Genomic DNA, 16734 nt, shown 5'->3' on the forward strand with positions numbered 1-16734 from the left:
GAGCTCAGCTCGGGCAAAGGTACTGGGGGCACCAGCATCAATCCTAACACTTTGTGACCAAACACAGCCAGATTAACTTGAAGGCCAAAACTCTGTCACACATCAAAAAGATGGATAAATTTCTGGTTTATAAACCTAATGCAACAGGAGAATTTACTACTGTGAATAGGGAAGCACCTTTCAGTCCTCTGAATTCCCTTCCTTATCCCACCTTCTGCCATCCAAATTTACAAGTTTAGGAAGAGGAGGCAGAAATTGTGACTACCACAGTGATGTCAGACATCACAAATATGCCAAAGTCCCAGGCTTCTGAGTAAGACAGACACACAGGACATAGCAGAGAGCACCAAGAACACAGGTAGACATGTCAGTCCAAGTTAAAAGGGCTACTCTCCACCTTGCCTCCCTCCATCTGGATTTGAGGTAGGAAAAACTTAAGAAAATTAATTGCTTGAAAGAAGTATATTCTTAATATTCACATGAGGAGCTGCTAATTATGATCCTTATTCTGCAGTGGTACAGTACCTCTGTGTGCCATTTTGGTGGGCTGGCTTAGGCCACCACACACTGACATGAAATTCAGGAGTAACCCTGGGATTTCTGTTCCCTGAAGTCAGCAAAAGCTTAGAGTATTGCTGAGATGATAACAGCTGTCAATCTCTCAAGGGAAAGGCTATGCTCATGTTACTCTTGAAATGAAGGATAAATAACATTAGAAACATCCTCATTGATACAGGCCGACAGGTGCCTTTATTTTCTAGAGCTAGAACTGCATCAGATACAAGACAGGGCCCTAGAAAACACCATGGTCTGAGGCTGCATAGTGAGCCCCTCACTATGTCAGGCAACTTTACACAGAGCCTAAGAGTGATGGAATGAAGGGAGAAAGTGGCTAATCCAAGAAGTAAAAAAAGGGTCTCTTCCAGGAGACTTGTGTGGATCCTCAACAGTTCACTGACCCTCTCCTCTCCAAGGAGATGGTAGATGATCCACTTGACTGGACATACCTTTGTTGTCAGTACACCATTCACTAATGATCCTGGGATTGCTGCACTTGTCTCTAACTGCATCTGGGCATCCTGGTAAATGAATATCTTAGAAGGCAGAGCTCCTTAGTAAATATGTTAAGATGACTGAGCCTAATACCGAACATCTAAATTAGGAAGCCACTTCTGCACTGTCTACCCAGAGCACGTGACTCCTGAAATAGCATGCAGGAGGAGCCTGAATACTACTGGATATTCTCAGAGTGGGAGACCCTGGATACTAAATACAGCATTGGCACTGGGGTCACGCTGCCAGCTGGGAAAATACAGCTGTGTCATCGTGTTTAATACCATCTACATTTCTGACACATCAGCTGAGCCCTTGGGTGATTTCAAAGAGGCTAATTAAAACTACCTCTTCCTCTTACTAGTGGTGCCACAAAAGAGTAATGACCTCACTTGTTCAGCAGATCTGGCCTCTGGGGAACAGGACATTCCGTGACTCAGCAGCTTCCTGCAGCCACATGTGCACCTCAGAACCTCCAACAGGCAAGGAGTGAGATCCCTCCCTGGTGCACTATGAGCCACTTCACGGTCCTCCAGTGCTTCCAGGGACAGGCAGACACAATAATCTGCCTTCCCAGAACATGGGACCCCAGTCTAGATTATATCCAACAGCCCCCTACAATTTACAGCATTTCTTTCAGAAAGCTATTTTCAGTGGGCACAGGAATAAAAACAAACAAGATAACAAACAACCCCCTGGTGTTTCAAAGCACTAAAAAAAGCCTGTAGACAATCTTTTCAAAAGACCAGCATCAATATGCAGTTTGTAATTGTCCTGTCACATACTGTATACTGACTTTCATGACTTTTCCCACAGTATTTCAGAGGTTGTTATAAATGCCAACACAGAAGGGAAGTGGGTGTTTCACCTCTGACTAATGGCAGCATTTACTAGCCTGAAGATCTCTTCTTATATCCATCTAATAAACTGGTTTGTCAGTAGATAATAAGAAATTCCATCTGACACACTTGAAAACTAAGTGCCAGACTCAGAGTATATTTCCATTTCAGTACACAAGACTTTATCCATGGAGCCCCTCTTAGCTTCAGTAACAGCATCCATGCTGCTCCCTTCACATATCAAAAGGGGAGCAAGCTCCCAGATGAACACAGCCAAGACTTGTACAAGCCCCTGGGTAGAATAACTTCTAAGACAACCTTAGGATGTTTCTTCCTGATTTTTCTTGCAAACACAATAGACCTGGAAACTACCAAAGGTCTGTTGGACATATCAGAGGTGGGTGGAATTTGATTTTGCTCATCCTTTCAAAATGCCTCTGAGGTTTGTAAATATTCACTGTGGTGCTAAGGTTGTGAGAAAGTAGTTATACAGCAAATTTGAATGATTAATGGTCCAAGACATTTTAACACATTATTTCTCTATTTTCAACATAAATAGTGTGTAAAGGGTGTTTGAAACCTTAATGAATTGAACTATATGAGTAAATAATGTTAATCATTTTAATTGCCCAGTAGTCTGAAATTAGATTTAACAGTCTGATAATGTATAACTTTAAAGGAATACAACCCTGCTCTATAAAAAATCCCTTCCAAGCCAATTCTAATAATTTCTATTTATCTTTTATGACATTAACTGTTCCACCAGTCTGCCGACAGACAGCCTTACGCTCACATTTAGTTTAAATGCAGTGCAGTATAGTTTTTCATTATCATTAACGTGCTCCTGGTGGGCAGAGTGCAATGCAGTGGCACTGGTCACACTTCATTGCTTTATCTCATATGACAAAGAGAGATGATGTGCTTCAGCCCAGGCCAGAAGATGAAAGCGAAAGGTGGCCATGGCAAACTCCCCCTGCTGCCGAGGAACCATGGCCGGGCTGTGTCGTGTGACTTGCTAACAGTACGAAGGGGCAGACAAATAGATTTTCCTCTATATTTATAACCAGCATCATTCTTCCTTTCAGGCCTTTCAGTGCAGGTAGCTGTTTTATATGAAATGAACAATCTTTATAGACGTACCAGAGCCATAACAAGGCTGATTTTCAGCGAGGCTGAGGTATATAACTCTTACAGAATTGTCAGGCTTCTTGCTCAACAAATCAAGCCTAACTTATGATGTTTGCAGTGTAATTTTTATTCCTGTTTGACTAGCCAACTACCCAGTGGTAATAGGATGTTAGAAAAGGGCAGTAGCAATGTTTGTACATGCCATGATTGATAGGCAAACTCTGCATTTTTCATTTATATCTCCTGATTTCAAATCAGTTAAGTTTAGGAAAAATGAAACAAAATGGCAAGAAAAATGCTTGCAGATTGCAGTCCAGCACTCTCGTAGATCTGAGTTCAGCCCACATCTGCTAGGATTGTCTGGAAACATTAAGATATCTAAATGAAAATCAATACTATATGTGCCAGCATTTACTACCAAGAACAAGTATCAAGAGACCTCAGCTAATCAGGCTTTCAAGCTTGTACTTGAGCCATAGTCTGAACCCCAGGGGTGTCCTAATTGGCCCAGACTAATCATAGAAGAGTTAAATTTATAACCAGCAAAGACATCTTGTTTTTCTTACCAGTCATCATTTTGAAAGGGAAAGCTTCACCTGTGTGGTACCGACGTGTGGTGAGAGCCACCGGTCATGCAAGAACTGCTTCTCACCTGTCAGAGGTAAAGCAAAGACTAATTTACTGTCCTCCATAAAACCAGTCAGGCACATTTAAGCTTTTGGTGGGTATATAGTGCTATCAAACCTTTCACATGAACTGCATATTTTCTCAACTTAAAAGCTCTGCACTTAACACTCCTGCACTGGGAGATAGAAGGTTTATATTTTAGAGGTAAAAGACCCTCCATGCACTCATCTCCTAACCTAATTTTTTGAGCCAGCTAAATAAATGTATTTCCAAATCAAACACTGTTAGTGGAACTTCATTTTTCTTTTTCTTCTGCAGTGAAGGCAGATGTGCACAAAAACCAACACACAGCAGTTCAGTTCATAAGGTACAAAGACAAACACACGAATTATTTTTCTATACTAAAAAAAAAAACCCTTATTGTAAAATAAAAGTGTGCACAATATCTTTTGGAAGACTGTTAAATTGTACTCTTAAAAATTACACTGCATCAGGGGATTTGGTTCCTAATATTTGTATTCAGGATGCCAAATGAGAGCAGATTTTATCCTATTTTCAACAAATTAAACACAAATATGTAAAATGTTTATAAAACTCAGTCCTCTATTTTGGGCTTATTTTGAGCAACTTAATAATTCTGCATAGATTTCTTTAAACAGAACAAAATAAAATGATGAATTAAGCCTGGAAATGCAAAATCTAATGTTTTTCAGCTTTCTTCAAAAGCATATGTAAACATCCCTGGAGATTCACATCTACCAGAAGTTTAATAACATTATTTAGATTCTTTGTGTCCCATACGTTAGATGTATTTTTAATGTGTACCTCTTAAAACAAAACAAAAAGTTGTCAGATATGGTATTCCTCCTCACCAGTTAATGGTTTCCTAGACAGGGCTATCATGGAGACATCCTGGCACGTTGTGATCAATGAAAGCTTGTTTCTCTCATGGCATGATGTTTCCCCTTGGAGTCTCATCTCCCACTAGTGCCTGCTGTGAAATTTTGTCAGTTCTTTTACCTCTAAGGAGCTCTCTAGTCCCCCACGTTGTAAGATACACTGTGTTATCTTCCTGAATCAGTCTTCCTGTCTTTGCTGCTTCACCTCCCACTTCTTGTGGGACAAGAAGGCTATCTTCATCTTCCCCTTCAGTCCTGCGCCTGATAACTCACTGCTCTCACTCTGTGCAGCACAGAACAAGGTAATGAACAAAACAAAGCAGATAGGGAATCTCAGCCAAACCCACACACATCCACTGAGGGGCAGAAAGGCAAGCACAAGACTCTCCTAAACAATTCTATTATCTCACTTTGTATTTCTAGCCTGGGTGCTACACAGACCAGTCTGCATAAAGGTACCAAAAGCATTTCTAACACAAAATTAGGTTCAAAGATACCTACTGCCTTTGCTGTACTGCTTCTCCCCTCAAAAATGATTTAAATATTAAACAAAATTACTTAGGACTTCCTTATATCTTCAGAACACTTTTGGTACAAACTGTTGATTTCTCTTTACTCAAAACAAGACTTCAGTATCCTCACATTTCAAAAACTTAAGAAAAAGTCAACAACTCTTACACCAACAGAATTTACCTCTTATACAAAATCACAGCTCTTACAACCCTTACAACTTTCTAGATCTGACATTGTTTAATAAATCCTTTTGGAGTGATTTAGGAGACTATAATTTCCAGTTCTCCTCTCTGCTTTCTCCACCAGTGGTTGTCACACATGACAAAAAAATTTGTTCTGCAGCTGCTCCACTTCATTACCAATGGAGGATTTTAATTTTTAAATTAATGTGTTTGATTGTGAACTAAGAATCATTCAAGTGCAGTAACATTTTAAGAGCACCATCGACTCTGGCAGTGGCCAATGCTCCCAGTGAAATGTTGAAGGGAGAGGCTGCAGGAAGAGCCTGGACCTTTGTCTGCAGAAGGCGAGCCTGGGGAAGGGCCCTGCAGCAGGTGGCTGAGCTGCAGGAGGTGGTGAGAAGGCTGTACAACATCCGAGAGGCTGAGGAGGAATTGCACAGCTCATTCCAAGCACAGCCTGCAGCGGATGCCCAGCCCACAGCCAAAACCTCCTCCACCAGCACACGCAGAAGGCATGGAAGGGGGGGCCAATAATGCAGGAGAATGGAAGCTTCCAACAGCAAGGACCTGCAGGAGGAAGAGACTTCCCCCAAAGCCAGAGGTGCCCTTGCAGAACTGCTTCACTGCTCTGCAGACTGAACACATCCTGTCACATCAGGAACAATACAGGAGATGAGTAAGGCAGTCCTTTTATTAGTATTATTTTAATTTAGATAGCTTTTATTTTTCCCATCCCTTGTATGCTGCTGCAAACTCCTATGCTATCAGCAGTCTTATTCCAGGTGTGAAGAAAAGATGTTTCAGCACCAGGAATCCATTACAAGAAACATCTTACCTCCAGCTAACCAGTTAAAATCCTAGTCCAAACAAATCCAAAAGTGAAAAATCAAACTGATTTCAGTGGAATCCGGATTTTATTCCATGGGTTTTCTGCTATTAATCTGGCTTGACCCCTCACGTAAAAGGTAGGTTTAAAGAACCAGCCTTTGTACATATTCAAGATGAATTGAGCAGAAACTTTACACTATTGACAGTGGGGTTCTGTTTCATCCACAGACAAACACAAAGAAAGGAAAATTTAGATATTAGATGAAAAAAGACCAAATACCTCTAGATACTTACAGCATTACCATAAGGCAAAAAGTCAATTAATAACTCTTCTGTCAAAGGGTGTTTCCCACCCTTTCCCCAGTTTTGCAGCTTTGTTGAGATGACTGTTAAAGCTGACAAGAAAAGTTTGATGCATGAGGAAGAGACATTATTGCCCCAAGGCAATGAGGACCACTCCCTTTGCAGCAGCCTCTGTAACCCCACAGAGGGTAAATCAGCCCCAGCAGATGGAGGGTTCAGCAGTAAAAGAGGAGCCCTGTACCAATCCTGCTGGAAGGATAGCCTTCTGCATGTAGTAGAGAAAGGTGTCCTCTGCAGAGCTGAGAGCAGGGCCCAAGTCACCTCAAATTCTCATTGAAAAGATGATTGATTCTGCTCTATTTTGCTTCTTCCAGCAAAATATTGCAGGATGTTTTCTCTGCTGCTTGCCTCCAAGTTTGCTGCATTTGTTTGCCAAGTCCTGGGGCTGTCAAACGAACATGAACTCCCCCTGACGGTGCACACCTATTTTCCTTGTGTTGCAAATCCTCCTTTTCACTAGCAGTGCACAGTACAAACACACGTATAATTCTACTCATTTTCATGTGATACTGAATGAAACAACTTAAAGCTTATGCCAAATTAACAATCTTTTCTTGGCAATTTCACACCAGTATTCTATGCCAACTTCTGTTTAACAAGCAATGTTATTAACAGAGAAAATAAGTTTTTTTGTTTCTGCTTTGATTTGCCTACTTGAATCTTCTGGTGTAGTGAGTTTTCCCGTGCATGTGCATATCTAAAAACCTAACAAGGGCAAACAGCTCTATTATTTCCATAAAAATTACTACTGCACTGCAATTCTAGAAAGACTGGAGTTTGGGGGTTATTCTAAGTATATTAAAATCAGTATTCAAAAGGGAGTTTCAAGGCACAAACTTCAGAGTCTCCTCTAGACTGCACTATCACACACTCCAAGAGCTGGGTTTTCTGTGAGGATCTCGCCTCTTAGTGCTACTCAGGAAATAGAGATGAATCAGAAATGAGATTTAACCAGCCAACAGATTACTCCCCTGGCACGGGGAGCACACTGCTGCTAACGTGCCAGCTCTCCCACTGCCACCCACCATCTCAGCATATGGGGTGTGTCAAGAGTAAAAAGGCAGCAGAAGAGCTCAGTGCTGTATTTCTTCCCCCCCTGTCCAGCTCAGTGAAGTCGTCAACACTACTGGCAGCTCTTAGAACTGCCTACCAGCAGTGCAGAGAATACAAGGTCAGGCATGAACACAGGAAGGGAATGACTCTCCCTCTTCTCCCTGGGCTGAACATCAGTGCCTGATTCTAACAGTCCTCACCAGCTCAAGAGGATACTTTATACCATATGCAACCAAAACCAAAATTTAAAAAGCTGTTTTATGCCACTCACGAAGGAATGTACAAGCAAGCCATGAGTGATCCAACACCTTCTGCTTGCCCATTTCTTTCCTTAGCTTTACTTGCAGTGCTGTTGCAACTGAGTTTAACTTTTTTACACATTCATCACTTTTGTTACTATTTTAACTAAAGCAAAATCCTTAAACATTCTGTGTATGTTTGGGGGTTTTCTGAGTTTTACAGATGGGTTGTTTCTTTGAAATTAAATGATTTGGTAAATTAACACTTGTAATTTCTCTCTGTGTATATCTAAGATGTCTTCTAGAGTCCCTCTCTATGCTTTCTTCAGTCACCAAGTTTGAACATAGAGCACATTTTGTGGAGGCTCCACAGCTGAGCTCAGTGACCTAAAGCTGCTTCCTATCACTGACCAGACTCTTTCAATAGCCCAGGTTTCAACTTGTATTTAGAGCAGAGTTCATGTCACCTATCAGTAAAGGCCCTTCTACTACTACTCCTTTGCTTGTATTCAATGTCTTTTGGGCATAGAAAAGATTCTTTATGGGCTACTAATATATTCAGTAATGAAGGCATAGTAAATCTGAAAGATTGCCGAACTTCATTAAACACAGCCCTAAAAGAGGAAATAAGCATAAAATAGGCGGCATATCCTGCTATTTGCTGAAATCTGTATTATTTTCAGCTTATGTTGTCCTGAAAAGGAAGGTCATCTACTCAGGCCTTATAAAAAGGGGGTTCCCAAAAAGCTCTCAATAAAAGGTTTAGTTTCATTGAATTTCTGAAGACAAGGAAGACATTTGTCTTTCACAGCTCCTGGAGGCTGAGATGCATTATTAAAGAACAGATACTAAAGTACTTGGATGATTCTGCAAAAAGGACATGATATGACATAAAAAGAATAGTGTCCATTTAATATCATCATTAGGTTTCAGAGTTAACAATTCATTAATTAATTTTAAACAAGGTAATTCTGTATCTTTTACCTTGATGACCTAAGCATAATCTGAAACATTTCCATACCAAAAGTACAGGCAAACAAAAACCCTTAGATACTTTTAATGGAAACTATGATTTTGCAGAAGTTGGTGGTATAAAAAAATGTTAGTTCGTTAACTGCAGCCTAGAGAGCTGATTTCTGCGAGAAAGTAAGTACTTGTACTTTTTCTTTCCTTGAAGGTTTTTAGTAAGGAGTACAAATAGTGCTCTTTGTAATACTCTAGAAAATGAATGGCAGCTCTCAGAATAATTTTTTATGTGACAGTAAACTGAAAATAACTGAATGTCAAGCAGTGACTTTAGAGTGACAAGTTTCCTAAGATAATATAAATTTCCTACATGTTCATTTAAACACTTGTACAAAAATGCCACAACTACTTTGATAAAGTGGATTTTACTCCGGGTATTAGCTGCCATGTTGTGTTCTTATTCTATTTCATAGAATTTGCTTGAGTCTAAATATCAATTTTTTTTTTGCTCTACTTCTCATAATTTCTTATAAATTCTCTTTTTCCTTGTCCTTTACCTAAAAAAACAGTTCTTTGTCATTGGTTATACAAATGCTCCACACCAAAGATTCATTTTTTTCTAAGCAATCCATAGGCAGCTGAACTTTGCAAGTATCCAGCATCTCTGAAAATCAAATTCTTTCTTCTCCAGGCAATACTTGTATGATGTTACACCAATTTAATTTGCACAGTCTAATCGTACTGATTTAGCTATCTATACATCAAACCGAAGTGCAGCCACACCACTCTGCAGTGCCAGCAGAAGGTGCTTCTGCTGTCAATCACTGCACACACAGTCCCAGGTGGGAAACACCCACTCAGTACACAGCCCATGGTGCAGCATTCCACTCCTCAGCCTCTCCTTCCCAGCCCTGCCCTCTGCTCAAGCAGATTGCTCACAGATTTCCTGTCCTCTTGGGGGTAAATAAGGCCCCCCATGATTTTCAGGTTCAGCAGTGGCATCACTTGCAGAAATGTTTCTCTGCAGACAGCAAATAGAACAAATCACATGAAAGGATTTCCATCATATCTTCTTTATTGTGCCTTGTTACCAACTCCAGGACTACCTCCCCTGCTTCATGTGATCATTCCAGACCTTGAAGAGTCGAGTTACAAAGAAGGAAAGATCTTTGTATGTCTCACACAAATCCAGGGAACCTACACAAACTTCTACTCACACATAAAAAAAAAAAAAAATTCTTCTTACCCCTGAGCATCTCAGGAAAATCTACAAAGAGAAAGGCAGAGGTGAAGCAAGGGTACTAAACAGCAGTTTGAAAAGTGGGGAAAAGAAACCATAAGGAATAAGTCCCTGTGAATCAGAATAATGGAGTTACTTCAATTCCAGAGAAGGTTATTCACAGCCACCCAAGTTGTCTTTTAAGAGAAATTCTAATGTTTTATCTCTTTGCAGAGAAGGTAGAATATTCTGGGCTTAAATGCCTGCAGACAGTTAAATTCTATGTTACAGGAGAAAAAAAAAAAAGAAAAACAGTAAAGATGAATAGCTTTGACCCCTTCAAAATATTTTCTGCACTTCTCATATTACAATTGGCAACAAACACAAAATTACTAAGGCTTTTCATCGCTTTTTTTTCTTTTCATTAAAAATGTCCTTGGCTGCATTGAGTTTAAAACATCACAATGCTGAAACAAACCAAAAATTTCTTAGTAATAGCAGCCTGAATGACAGAGTATTAGCACCTTTATCAAACGGGAAATTAACACAACACTGGATTGCACACTGTTTTCAAAGCAGATTTGACTAAGGAATCACCGTTCATTAAGCCAGTATTACAGGAGAAGTTTTCCACAATTTTAAATGTAATTAAAAAGTTGACAGGACACACATTTGAAATAAAAATCACTGCAACTGACTTTGACTTCTGGATTTTTTTTGTTGATGTTTGGGTTTTTCATATGCTCTGGTTAAAAAACTCTAATGCCACTAGTCACTGGATGTTTTTGTATCACTTCACATTCACAGATTTTTTTTGTTCTGCCTTTCCACATCACCACAAGCCTTTTACAGTAGTTTGATAATAGTCATACAGCCAGCCCTCTCAAACAGCACACTTTCTAAAAGGATGATAGCCCTGATGTATTTATAACATGCAGCTGTGCCACAAAGATCCTGTGCAGCATACGGGGATTTCCTTTCATTGAAACAGTCCCCTCAGAAATACTGTAGGAGGCCTTTAAAGTAACCTTCTACATTTCCTTTTAAAAAAGGGGAGGGAAGAGAAAATTTCCACATTGTGGCTTCAGTCAGGCGGAGGACATGACTTGTGCAATCCTAATAAATCAGAGCATTCCCGTGTGGCAGAAGCAACAGGGGAATAGTGTAAGAGCAGTGCTGCATGTTGACCTAAGCAAGAGCTTATCGAGAAATGATGTCCTCTTAAACAGACTCCTGTAGAGATGTTCTGCATTTCCTCTGACAAATTGTAAGTGCCCTGACTGTAACATTCCTAACAAAATAGGGCTGATTTAGCAATGCACAAACTGCCCATTATCCTACTGCATAAAAAGGCCATTTAAAGGAAAGCCCTAGGACACTGGCCCACTGGAAAGAGTACATCTGAAAAATTATCCCCATCTTGTGCCACCAAAGCTGTTAACTACCCTAGGGAATATACCTCATTTACAATACAGACAAATGTTAACTTTAATGAGTTTTAAAACTGCCATTTTTCTTGTTTGACTTTGACAACACTCAAAATCTTAAGCAAATACTTGGCTATTTTTTCACCTGGAGTACCATCTAACTGATATTGCCACAGCATTTGTTTTCAGCTGCCCCTGTCTTTCCCCCAGTCAAGTCATAATGCTGTGCAAAAGTGCAATTAAAAAGTACATCCACTCCAAAACAATTCTGGAAGGATTAAACAATCTATTTCAACAAACTGTTCCTATCTGAAAACTTTGCATGTCAGGATTACTACTTGTCATTATCTTCCCAAGAGATGGAGTACCTTTTTTAAAAGTAGCTCTAATGAGATCTACAAATCTAGGTGCAAGACAGCTTACTTTATTGTGTTTATAATGATAAAAAATATTTTAAAAAGATTATGGCTCTTGGGACTGATAAAAATACAATGGGGGTAAGGTCATTCGGAAACGCTAATAAAAGTTTTCATAAAATATGATGACTCTCCAAGAAGTAATGTTGGCCATGAAAAATAACTATGAAAGTCTATTTCCTGTGATGGTAAACACTCAATTTTTCTACAGCTGGGTGACTCTCCAAATCCTTTATTTGTTCTGTAGGAGCACAGTTGTAGCTGTTGGATTACCCAACGTATTCCATCAGCTGATGCAGTGTCTGTGCTGGAACTCCCCCCCTCTCATTCAAGTTTCAAGGAAAGAGAAGAGCATACACCTGCTGTGGCCATTAAGATAATCTTAAATTCCTAATCTCTGCCAGTGAGTGACATCCAACAAAGCCTTGTCCTAACCACACAAGAGGAAAATCCATACAAACCCTTTCATTTCTCATGGTATAATTTTCACGACAAGAAATTTTGATAAGTACAGCAAGAACATGTGACATCCTTATCTTCCATTCCTTTACCCTGGTGTTCCCTTGTTTCAGACCAACATCCAGGAGCTGAAAGGAACTGCCTTTTTCCAAGGAGAATTTCTTAGACAAGTCAGATTACCTTAACAAAATAAATATCAAATAATAGATTTTCATGCTCAGGCAAAGTACTTAGGAGAAAGCCAATGCCCTCTCTACCAAATTTTCCCCACCTGTGACCTTTAAAAACAACAATTTAAGAACAATTTTGTATATACTTAATGCATGCTTATCAACACCTAGGCAACTACTCCATATAGATACAAGCAGAACTGTAGACAAAAAATTTTGACCACAGGCAAAATTTTTCCTCAAAAATTTATGATTTTAAATTAATTTGATGTCAGCTAACATTTTTTCACAATAAAAATAATAAAATAAATGGAGAAATTGAAAACATTTAGAGCATTAGCAACTGACAAGATGAGAGAGTCTCAAAGGTGCCTCTGAAAATACTGTGCTAAAACATATGAGTTTAAAATAAAATGGTGAATTCCGCATTAGTTTAAAACTCACAAAACGGGTATTTCAAAACAAAGTCATGCAAATAATTAGAAACTTTTGGTTATGTCATTATATATTGTATATACTTACCTTTATTCCATGAAAAAAAAATAACCTTATTTTGAAGAGAACAGAGCTAAGATTAGGTAGGCAAACACTATTTATTTACTTCCTTCAAAAGAATCAGCAGAAATGAATCCAGAAAAAAATAACATAGGTATGTATTAAGGTTAATTAACCATAGACAAAGAAATTAAGAAATGCAGTTTATGGTGTATATGCAGCTTTCATTTTTTGACACATCTTTTTAATAAATAAAGGACAAAAAAGGTAAGCAATATAAAATACTAACACTTTGCATTAATCTCAGATTTATTAGTAGTCAGCAGATAGTGATTGCTTGACTTATTCCAGTTACAAAGCCATTAACATGCGCCCTTTTCCATAAATCCAGGTTTGATTCCCAAACTCAGGTGCCCTACCTATGTCCCTGCACACAAACTAGGTAACTACTGGAAGATATATATCACGGGAAAAGGTCTGTTGAACTGCCACTGGGGGGAGGATTATTTTTCCTGTACTATATTATTTTACTTTTCAGAAGGCAGAAAAGGCAAAGTGAGGATCCTTAGTTGCTGTGTGTCAGCTTTGCCTCAAGCTACTTTCAATTTACTAAAGAAATTGTGATGGTGAAGGACACCAAAAGGAAAAGGGGAAGGGCAGTAGAAGCAAGGGATTGGGAGAGTAAAAGTAGACAAGGCTTTTGGACAAAATGGATAAAGGCTCATTGCAACAAAGATCTCTGTAAGCAATCTAGATGCCAGATTTAGCAGGCAGAAATAGGCCCAAGCAGTACAAAGATATCAGAGTTGAATTAAACCCATTCCTGTTTCTTCCTGGTTTGCCAATGAGGAGGAAATCCCCAAATACAAGGTCTTGTTGCTCTTCCCAAGCCATCACACAATGCAGCACCTCAGATATCTGAAGTGTTTGACAATAAAAGCTGGAGCACCATACTGGCAAACAATTACAGCACCAAACCATTACCAAATGCCAATACAAAGACAGAATCCAGGTTCAGCAAGGGAGTGCCATGTCCTACTCTGCTGCCTCCTCACCGTTAGGGAGAGGCAACCCCGAGTAATTCCCGCACATCCCTGCATGCGACGGGCAATCCCATTTTTGCAGGCCTGGTTCTGTCAGCCAACATGGAGGAGAAAGAGATGTTCTGAAACATATTTTTAACTCCCCCACCTCTTGTAGACCATTCACACACACCCCAGAGCCACTTTCAAATAGCCTTTCCTATCGTAGATTGTAAAAACAAAAAAGACAAACCCAAAAGCAATTCAAAGCAAACACTGGAAAGGTTACTCCCACTTGTTCCTACAGGCTCTGCAGTTTAGCTCTGCTGGCTAAACCTTTACATTTTCTAAGTTCAAGGCTTTGTACCACATTTCTCAATCTTTTCAAAATAACAAGACAGTACCTAAAGCAGCAGCAGAGTAACTCCACAGCCACTGCTCCACCCATGTGTTTTGGAAGCACATCTGCATTAGTCTGTGATCAGGTGCAACTTAAACATCAGCTCAAAGCTATCCCAGTTGGCAACAATCCACAGACGCTGATGGTGCCACTCACAGACTCGTGTCACCTCCTCTAACCATGGGGCAGGAATCAGAGAGGGAGAACCAGAGAGACACAGAGAGAGAAAACACACAAAGCTTCTGTAACAGACCCAGAGTGGAGCCCCTGTAGCCCCAGAGGGCACATCACACAGGTGTCCAACTCAGATGAGCTGCTCAGTGCTCTTCTAACCTTTTCTCATCAGGCCTATGTATGTATTTCTTTTAGGATAATCTGTAAACACACAGTGTCACCTGGCTTCCTCAGCCTCTGACAAAATCTCCCAGGATGTAAGTAAGAGAAAGAGAAATCCTCGGGATAGGTATTCATGCCATGGCAAACATGGGATGACTGGACAGCCATAGCAGAGAGTGCAAGGGTAGCTTTTGTTCTGGAACCCGTGTTGGAGGTTTGAAACTGCCCTAAGAGCACAACGTTGTTTTGCATGTTTTGTTTTTCAAATAGAAACATGCAATATTTTGGTATTAGAAAGGAGTTTTATGCTCTGTACCATAACACTGAGATATAGGGAAAAAATGGACATTACTGACTGTTAGCCTGAAGAATTATAAAATGCAGAAATAAAACCTTCATTAAATAGAGTTACTCTTATAATCTTTGAGTAATTAATAAACTACCAGGATTTACTGGTTGAAACAGATCCCTGTAAGTGTCTGCTATCTTGTTTCATCCAATACTCACTAGTAAAAGCTGACTAAAAACGTTACATACTAGTTTTGCAGGGATGAGAGAACAGCTGTTTGATGTTCTGGTTTATAAAAGAGGCCAAGAGAGAGTGTATTTGTTGTGGAATTAATTGGTCCAAATTAAGCACATACTGTTTTTCCAACTTATGGTAGGAATCTATGTGATTTAATAAATATGATAAATGGCTTGTGAGAATAACAAAGGATGATTCTGGGCCACCCCTGTAGTGCACAGACTGTCAGCAGAGTTTGGGTAACTATCATTTCAGCCAAGAAAGAAAGGAGAGAATCTGGCAGAGAGAAAATTTGAAATTTTATCTCAGCTGAAAAAGAGAATCAGCCAAAACCATTCTGCAAAATCCTTTCCTCTAAAACAGCAACCTGAACCAAAGGCAGCATCTTTACCTCTTGAATTAAAAAGCAAAACAATCAGCTGTCCAATAACAACACATTTTAATTTGTAATATTTAAATTGGTAATGAGGAAGGTGTTTTGTCTGAATTTCCATTTCTTTCAGGGCCTAATTATGAAAGACAGAAAAAAAATGTGCTATGCACTCTCTTTCACATCTCATTACATTTATTCAGCTTTATTACTAATTCTTTGTTAATATAATTTTCACCCTGGGAACTACATTTTTTGTCTAGTTACCCTGATACATGAAACCCTTAAAGCAGGAAGTCCTTGATCACCACATCATATTTCTCATGGTATTTTAAAATGACACTCACCATATTGTTAGAAGTAGGTTCTATCAGCAGGCTGCTCTCTGGAGGTGCTCTTTCTCTCTCTCTCTCAGGTGCCTTAAAGAAGTTTTATCTAGCATGGTGGCCTAGAGAGACAGGGAACAGGAGGAGAACTGAAATGCTCACGTAGGTGCACCATGCATCCCTCCCCACCCCAGGTTCTGCAGGGGTACACTGTGAATGGTGTGGCAAATTAAAGGACATGGCTGCAAACTTTAACCCCCAGCCTCTTAATCCTGCCACTTGCTAGAGGTGAGAGCCACGGCAGCATTTACAGCGCCTCATTCACAGGGAGTTTATACAAGTGCACTGAGCAGGTCCCTTAAGGAGCTGAGGAGGAAAACTGCAGCAAATGTGTGTGTGCACTCACAATGAAATCCCAGCCCAGAGGACAGGCACTGTAATCCCACCAATGATGTTCCAAACCCATGATGGCTACCAGCCGACAATACCCACAGACCTCAATCCATTTTTATTGTATTCAGGCTGCAGTGTTATATTTCCTGCCTCCCCTTAGCACCACACATACAGTGTACTTGAAAACAAAAATCTATAATATTGATCCCACAATGTCACCACAATTATTCTTTTGAAACAGCCATTGAAAACAAATTACATCTGCACTGCCTTTTCATCCGATTGCTCTGGGTGAGCAATGCTCACTGTAGCCGCCAGCATTTTCAGTGTTAGCACTGTGTCACTAAAGACAGCACAGGAAAAGAAAAAAAAATCTGGGGGAAAAAAAAAGCATCAGTAACATACTTAAAGGGGGGTTAAAGGAGGGGGAAGCCATCAAATTAACCAGACCACAAAATGCCCCTCTAACCTGATGCAGCATTTAA

General features: G+C 39.8%; 1 long non-coding RNA gene across 7 annotated transcripts in view; it reads right to left on the bottom strand.

The window, feature by feature from the left end:
• LOC138117018 (uncharacterized) overlaps positions 1-16734 on the bottom strand; it is a 211362-nt gene that overhangs the window by 26246 nt on the left and 168382 nt on the right. For 6 of the 7 annotated variants that reach the window (XR_011154459.1, XR_011154457.1, XR_011154458.1 and 3 more), the window contains 3 exons: positions 15878-15978; positions 4668-4829; positions 3587-3672 (listed from right to left, as the gene is read on the bottom strand). This is a non-coding gene — a long non-coding RNA (uncharacterized lncRNA). The remainder of the gene's footprint in view (positions 1-3586; positions 3673-4667; positions 4830-15877; positions 15979-16734) is intronic. The other variant, XR_011154460.1, reaches the window with a different exon arrangement.

Source organism: Aphelocoma coerulescens, chromosome 11, assembly GCF_041296385.1.
Source record: "Aphelocoma coerulescens isolate FSJ_1873_10779 chromosome 11, UR_Acoe_1.0, whole genome shotgun sequence".
NCBI classification, from domain to species: Eukaryota; Metazoa; Chordata; class Aves; order Passeriformes; family Corvidae; genus Aphelocoma; species Aphelocoma coerulescens.